The 8591-nt window shown below is 48.5% G+C and overlaps 1 pseudogene; it reads left to right on the forward strand.

The window, feature by feature from the left end:
* Positions 1-5411: 5411 nt before the first annotated feature.
* LOC144162682 (uncharacterized) lies at positions 5412-6615 on the forward strand (annotated as a pseudogene).
* The last annotated feature ends 1976 nt before the right edge of the window (positions 6616-8591 follow it).

Below are 8591 nucleotides of genomic sequence, written 5' to 3' on the forward strand. Positions count from 1 at the left end.
GCCATTCCTTGCAAAATTTTGTGATTTAGAGGATGTTTCCACCAGCGCAACCAGCGACCATGGTTTGCGTCAGCGCGACTGTGATTCCTGGCTCTATTAGCAAGCTGTAAGGTGCAACCTTTCGCCGATGAGTGGCTCGCAATCTTTTGTTCAACGTGACGCGTCTTTGGTATCGTATCCTACTTCAGCAATGCCAGATAAGCAGTCCGAAAGCAACGAGGCCCATACGCCTCTGAGGCCGGCCAATCCCGCGGAACACAGCTCTCCTGTTTCGTCGCATATCTGCGCTAGCTGAGTGGCGCGTACCCCAAACCCCATTCCAGCCACCTATCATCGTCAGCAAGATGTGGGAAATTCCCCTCGAAGTCATTCGCCTCCCGATTTGTTGCAGCAAGCGCACAGCATCGCTGCTCTAACAGTCTTTCTAAAGGGATTGCCTAGTGATCAAGACGAAACCGTACCCCAGCTTTTGGGGAGTGATCTCACTGTTTTATGTAATCTCCAGAACGACCAGATTCCCCTTTCTATGAGCAAGAAGGTGTCGATGGTTTTTGAAAAAAAAACACAGCACAAGTTGATCGCGCTTTCCATGCGGCTCTCCCGATCCGAAGCTCAGGTCGAAGGGAAGCGGTCACACCGCGAGATGCGCCAGCCGTGGCGCTGCCTCCTTTTGCAGACGCGCTGCGTGGTCCTCGCAGTGCGGCCCGCTCAGTTGGCTCGTCGTTACCTGCGCCACCACACCAGACTTTCCCGATAAGTCGGCCATCAGGCACGACCACCCCTTCTCCGGCTAACGATCCCAGTCGCGTACTGCATCGCGCTCCACTCGCACCTTCTGTTCACCCTGGACCCGAGACAGTTATTATGCTGAAGTTTACCTTCGGGAAAGATCCCTCCGGAATTGGCGTAAAACAAGCCAGGCTTATTCCTACTCGCTCTCGCCTCATTGTCGTTTCGGCCGATCGCTCTTCCATTGATAACCTCCTAAAAAAGAAACCGGAAAAGTGCTCTTAAGATCTCGCGCCCTCCACACTGCCCACAATTTAAGATTTCTGGGGTTGACCCACGTGTGGCTCCCGGGATGTTGGGAATATAAATGCCCGTAATGGCTGGGAAATTCCGGAGACAGAATTCAGGCACCGCACGTGCTTTAAGGATACGTGAGGTTTCCCCGGCAGTTTCCAACATACTGAGGAGCAAGGACCGGGTTGTGGTTATTAAAGAAAACTGCCACGTGGAAGCTTGCGATCGGTGCTCCACGTACTGTTACCTCGTTGCACGATGCACGGCCGAAGCTGTGAATTGCTGTTACTACGCGGACAACCACGCGTCGGCTGATTGCACGGTGACAGACTAGGAAAACGCCGAGAGTGCCGGGCGGCAGGCCGCCGGTTCGACCGAGCATTCAACGCACCTTGTTGTTTCACAGTCGCCTTTAGAATCGCTCGACTGAAAGCCAAGGTGATCTATGAACCGGCCACTGCACCTGTTCCCTGCGCTTCGCCCATCGCTTAAGGACTCGCTCCGCTCTACTTCGCCACTCAGCACCATAGCTAAGTCAACATTTGATTGATTGTAGGGTTTAACGCGCTGACGCAACGCAAGCGATAAGGCGCGCCGTAGTGGAGGGCTCCGGATTAATTTTGACCACCTGTGGATCTTTAACGTGCGCCGCAGTCTCGTACACACGGGCGTTTTTGCCTTTCGCCTCCATCAGAAAAGCGGCCGCCGCGACCGGGAATCCAACCCGCGTCCTCATGCTCAGCAGCACAACGCCTTAGCCACTGAGCCACCACGGCGGGTAGCACATTGCCGTTGGACATCGGCCTCGATGTTCAGGTCCACATGTTTATTCTCTTTGTGGAGTGGCGATTCATCACGTTTCAGGGTCTCGAATTCACTGTTGCCCCTTTGGGCGTAAACCTCTCCATTGACACCCTTGGACATTTAGCAAGATATCTACGAACTCGGTGTACGACTTGGTATGAAGATGTAAGGAACGGCTTGGGATAAATATTTATTCATCCCAATCATTCCCTCTTCATTATGCTCTGCCACGGAAAAATATATACCGCTCTTTGAAATCGGTTCCCATTATTTCAAGTACAACTGCAGGCATATTATAACGTATGTTAACGGAACACTGAACGACGAACAACTTTTTATTTATTTATTTATTTATTTATTTATTTATTTATTTATTTATTTATTTATTTATTTATTTATTTATTTATTTATTTATTTATTTATTTATTTATTTATTTATTTATTTATTTATTTATTTATTTATTTATTTATTTATTTGCCATACTTTCAGGGCCAAGAGGCACTACTTAAAGGAGGGGGGTGCAGAACTATGACAACCAACAGTGGTAGTACACAGGTGGGAGTACATGGTATAACCTGCACACTTCAACAAATGGGGTTTTGTACGGCAGTCTTGAATTAGGAGTGTTCCGAGATGGCAGCAATCGAGGCTGGAAGGTGGTTCCAGTCAACAATGGTTCTTGAGATGTAAGAATCATTAAATAGGTTAGTCCGACAAGAAGGAACACCAAATTTATTAACGTGGTCTGTGAGGGATGAAATATATGCAGTCGGAAGCATTAGCAGTTCTTTCAGGTGAGCGATGAGGGGGAAAATTTTGTAAAATAGTAACACGGTTATACTTGCAACGTACGGAAGAATCAGGCAAGCCAAGAACAGCTTTCATGGAGGTGGCACTGGCATTACGGCTATAGATCAATAGGATGAAACGAGTGGCACGATTCTAAATGGCTTCAGTGGATTGGGTAGCCAAAGCAGAAACTGAAATACGACTTACCGACACGTAGCTGTGAACAGGCCTGCCTTGTATTGCTCGAAAGCCGAAATTTGTGGTTTTAGAAATATTCAGGCTCAACACAAGTGCGCGGATACACTTATTTTGCATTCCCATGTTCTTATCTTCCGGTAGGTTTCCTAAAAACACTTATAACCTATCACATTTACCACTCAGGATTTGCACGGGGATTTTGTTGCAGAGCAGTGCTCAACAGCACAGCCAGTCAACAATCCCGGCGCTGCTTCCTGGCGCAGCGTCGACGCCGAAATCTGGCGAGCATCGACATCGGCGTTGCTCGCGCGTCAGTTGAAGCGCTGAAGCGCGTCAAAGAGCAGCGACGTCGATGCGTCAAAACGCGGAAAATGCGCTGCGTGTGGTCGTGGCATTTTTTGTTAGTAATTATTTATTGGGATATTTTGAGCGGAAACTTGTGCGTGACGTTATTTTTCGGTGTGTGTTGTTCCTACCGAAGTTTCTTGTTGTTCTTGTAACTATGGGTATGGGCTAACGAGGGCACTTGGGTGTCATTGGCCAAATTGGTGGACTCCAATGGGCAAGGCGGCTGCAGCGAAGAGTCAGCGGAGTTGAGACGAGGACGAGCCTCATGTGCAGCCGCATGGGCCGCCTGTTTTCCGATAGCGTAGCCTCGTGCCCATACAGACCTTAGTGTCATACGGACGAGAAGCAATTGTCGGGATTACAATTTTCTGAAGGAGTGCATAAGGAGAACAGGGGGTCTGCAATTTCACCAACGATACCTGGAGTCTGTCAGATACAAATATTATGAAGTATGTTGCGGGAGTATTCACGCGCCAGAAATACTCTCCAAATGGTATTACACTCAAAGCAGCCCCAAGTACCCTTATTGCAAAACACTCACCACTGCAGATCTTCATTATATCGTCTGGCGGTGCCCTAAATTTGCAACATACTTGACTTTCTTATTCTTGACTTCGACACGACCCCTCTCCTTGACTTTAGCAGACTGGAAAAACTTTCACTGATTTAAAGCACACTTTAATTGATATCATACAATTTAGTACTAATATCGGCTTAATGTGAGAGATATAGTTCTACTCTACCCCGGAGCGGGCACCCTATAATTCAACACACATCAGAACTCACTTTTACGGTGCCCCTATAAGGACGCTAATGTACATTTTGTCGCGATCCTACCTTGCACTACCCCTCTCAAGTAACATTCACACGGCGAAGAAATCCTCCATGTGGCTCCTAGGAGAGCGCGCCACGTGACACTTCACGTTTTATCGCCGGACCACCGCTCCGATCGGGGGTCAGAGCTCTTCCTCGGGATCCTTGTTGGTGGCAGAGGCGGCGGGATTTCGTTGGCTCGTTTGGGAAATGACCGCCACTCAAGTTCTAGAGCGGTTGAGGCACTTTATTTTTATTGCTTTTTATTGCGCTGGACACGAAACCGCGCCGCGCACACGACAGGCGCACTGAGGGAGCCGCGGACACTGCGGATACCACGCGCACGGTGCTCGGCGCGGGCGGCCGCCGCAACATAGCGTTGGTACGGCCGTGAAGTGGCACATGTATATCCAGACAAAGCTTGTTACCGCTCGCCTAAATGCTATTAGAGGCGTAAACAAATATACGAGAAAGAAGCGACTAAAATGAAGGCAAACTGCATTCGAAATCGTTATCTGCGCCGTGCATGAAAGCGGCAATAAAATATCCGCCGCACTGCCTCTCGCGCCGAGCGTCGTTCTCTGCTTGAGGCAGAAATTATTAGCCTTAGCATCGCCTGCATGACATCCACGGCCGCTGTTTGGCCGGCTGACGGGAAGGGCAGAAACTGCCGTTGACGCGGAATCACCGGTGCTGCGGCAGCTCTGCTCTTCAGTGGAGATTGGGGACTGCAATCAAGGATATCCCTCGGACAGTCACCTACCCCGTGTGAGCTAAGGAGCTTGCCGAGCGGAGTACTCCTGCGGTGACGTCACGATCTCTCTCGGATTTATCCGTTGAAAGGGCTGCCTCGGGTAAATACCGCTTCAGGCGCAGTGCTATTTCTTTTTCTCTTAACCTTTTGCGTTGCCACCTTATTAGCGCAACCACTAGTTTCGAACATGGCCAGCCCATTTTTAAGGCTCATTTAGTCACGAGTTTAACCGTCTGCCCGATAATGCGGTGTTTTCCGCTTCAAAAGAAGGCCACATTAATGACGCCGCCGAGAGCACCGGAAAATCGCATTTCCTTGCAGACTCCCCTGTAGCTTAGCTGTAGCGCAACCGGTTGGCGTCACCGCCAACGCCGGTACATGTTGCCTCCATAGTGCACGTCGTCATCAAGTGCCCATCCGACAATTGCCCAATGGTTTCAATCAGCTGCTGTAATATTTTAATGTTGCAGAAATTTGAATTTATATGTAAATGTTCTGACTTTATCAAACATTAAAAAAGGCTAGGTGGCACAACCGCCGCCAGAATCAAAGGTCTTAGCCATAGCTGGCCATAGCCGTAGCCAACTATCCATCCAACTCGCAACAAGAATACGCGCCATCTTTCCTTTTGCTTCGTTCACGGTCGGCTGTGCTGACTTTGTCTTCCGAGGTGGGGTCGAGATGGCTCCTTCGAGATCTCATTTAAGCAAAAACACAGCCAAAGAACGCACTAGAGAATAAAAGCATGCGAGCTTCTACGTAGATGGGACATTCGTTTTTTTTTTTTTTTTTTTTTTTTTTGTGGAGCTTGCGTGAGAGAAGTTAACTATCGCTGCAGGTGAGCTATTGGGGAGCACATCGAGAGCAACCGTCATCGTAAGAACGCCGTTCCAAGCGAAAAAGAGGCGAAAACCCATCAGCGATGGGAGTTAAAAAGTGGCGAGTAGCAAAGTCGACTGCAAACGCTGGAGTCGGCAATCACCACTAGTGAAGCAAGGTACGGCGTAGTGGTTAAGTTCCTGGATGCGTTGATATCGGCGCATATTCCCTTAGAGAAGGTGGACAGTTCGAAGCGGCGAACGCTTGTACATACTCACGTGCGATCGGCGGGTCGGTGACTGGATCTGGCGCGCTCCGGCGTTGACTTTCTGAGTTGTTCGAGAAGCACGAGACAGCTTTGAAAGCAATATTTCGAAGTACCACAGTGTCTTTAATTACGGACGAAACAACCGACAACCGATCAAAATCGGTTGTAAATGTACTGGTAGTTCAGTCGGCCAAAACGCGAATGCCTCAGTGCAACCTGTACTGATAAAAGTTAATTCGTGGATAAAGTTAACTCGGCCGTGATAGGCCGCACTGTAACAAAAGCTCTGACGAAGTAACGGGCTTCGTAACCGATAACGCTGCTTATTTGGTAAAGTCCTTTAAAGAGTGCATAAAACCAGTTTGAGAAGGCGCTGTTCACATCACATGCGTAGCTCATAGAGTAAACATTGCAGGCAGCACTTGGCAGAACTCTTTTCCCTTAGTGGGAAAATTTGCCGCCTGTATGAAGGAGACGTCCCGAGAGAGCTTTCTACAAATATCATCTGGAACATTGCGGGGTTAAATTTGCCAAAACACCTCCAGCACGTGTCAAAACTAAGTGGAATTCGTGGATTGAAGCTGTTCAGCAGCATTCTGCTTACTTTGAGCGTTATCCTTCTTTGCTAAGGCAAAGCCCATGAAAAGATGGAGAAGCAGCATATCTTGATTCTCTTCTGAAACTTTTGAATGACACTCAAGAGACCTGAAGTACAGCATGCGATGCATTGCAGTATTTGACAAAAAAAAAATTGTCTCCAATCTACGCTGTGAAAGTGGTTGGAAAGCAAAGCTTTAAACGACGCCCACAACAACTGCCCATGCGACGTCACTTCGATCCACACACGTGGCTCTACAGAGTGAAACCCTAGATTCTTCCAGCCGTTACCTGGAATTCGCGGGGGCGGCGTCCCGAACGCAGCAGCAGCGTCGGCCACGGCCGGGCTAGGGCGGTGGACGCCGCCGCTGTAGCCCGGCCGTGAGTCGGGGGAAAGAAAACGGAGAGGAACGTCCTTCTAAGGGAGAGACAGCAGAACCAAGCCATCCTGATGTGCTAGCTTGGGGCTACACCACCGCGCGGCACAAGCGCAGACACCGAAACAATTCGGCATGTGAGCTTAGTGATTCCCATTTATGCCGATTTAAACTAGTTAGTTTAGTAAGTTTGAGAATTGCGAAAAAGCTGAGGGAACTTTTACAGTCGCTACTTACCAGTTGCTACTTTAGCTTTTTGTAATACCTCTTAAAACACCACCGAATTGGTATTCACCAATTTAGAAAACGGAGTCCCATTCGTGGCAAGCAGTGCGCAAAAGGTAGCGTTTCTCTAGCGGCCAGTTTTGTGAATGTGGTCTCTACATTTTGTTTTCCCGCCCTGCAAATCGATCCTTAACGTATGTTTGCCGCACGACCACTTAATTCCGTCGGGTGCGGGTTGCCCTGGAGGTGCTGTGGAACAAGTAATCAAGCCGTGCGAAGGCACCGCGCAATGAACGCGAAGCTGCACCAAAGCAGGCGCAAAACAACCGTTGCTAAAGCAGACGACAAAGCCGTACTGCCGAGGCCACCGCCGGCGAGCAGGCACTTCTGCGCAGGGCGCGTTGTGACGCGTTATACGTTCTTTTCCGTAATATACTTTAAATTGGAAAGTTGTTGCGTAGGACCAGTTTAAGCGATCTGGCTTAAATTGGCGGCTTTTGGGGCCGTGGTGGAGCTGAAATTCGCCTCGAGATAGCGTGGTCCGCGCTCCGTAAACGATACCGTGTCGAACATATGTTTGCAATATTTCGTCACATTTTTTTTGTTTGCGTGTGTGTGTCCGGGATCGCGTGTAGCTGCTATTTTGATCGCTTTACTGCAAGAACTGATGTTTGTTAACACGATCTAACCGTGATACGCTCGGCGCTAATGGGCAACAAGCGGAAGCGCGTGTCAGGGTAACAGACTTCTGGCTTCATGTCCTTACAGGGTGTAATACAGGTAGTTTTGGGTGAATTTAGTGAGTATTTGGCATATTATATAGTTTGTATTAAATTTCATCGATATATCAACACCTCACTCTCAGCCGCCACTGCAGCCAACTATAAACAAAACTTCCTCTTTCTAGAATTCCAAGCTGCTCAGCAGCACAATTTAGCCCTGCAACTAATGTACAAAATAAATACAATAGGCAACACAGCTCCTTGAGAGCGTCATATAATTACTTATTAAGCGTCTGCCGTTGGGCAACCAGACAAGCGTACGCTTTTGCGTTGCTTTGATGTTGATGACAAGAGACATCATATTTGGATAATAGACTGAACTCTTGGCTGGAGTGAGTGATTCAACAACTGTATTTTCTCCGAGTCGGGGATGGGGGAAGAACGTAGGCGGAATCCCCTTCAATAACCCCCTACCCCCTTCCCCTCAGATTGGCTGGACAATAGGACATCTTATAGGGAAGTAGTAGTCACTGTGAAAATCACCAAGGCCAGCCCATGTAATACTTGGTGCTGGGTATGCCGTAGTGGGACCGCAGCAACGGTGGAGATGGAACTAATACCATCTGCTGCACAGGCAAGTTTCAGTGACCCATTTTAGCTTGGAAAGAAGCTAGAAGAATTTTCTGCCACTACTCCAAAGTAGGTGTACAGAAAGAGCTCAGCAGAACAATTTTTTCCAAAAATCTTAACGTGCGAAACTCACAAGCTGCTAGTCTGGCTCATTTATTAGAAGTATTTCGTTAAAATAATGCGTAAATTAGTGGTAAACCCGCCCGCGCGATGCCTACAAAGC

Source organism: Haemaphysalis longicornis, unplaced genomic scaffold, assembly GCF_048455015.1.
Source record: "Haemaphysalis longicornis isolate Haplotype H1 unplaced genomic scaffold, Haemaphysalis longicornis Haplotype H1 scaffold_1, whole genome shotgun sequence".
Classification (NCBI taxonomy): Eukaryota; Metazoa; Arthropoda; class Arachnida; order Ixodida; family Ixodidae; genus Haemaphysalis; species Haemaphysalis longicornis.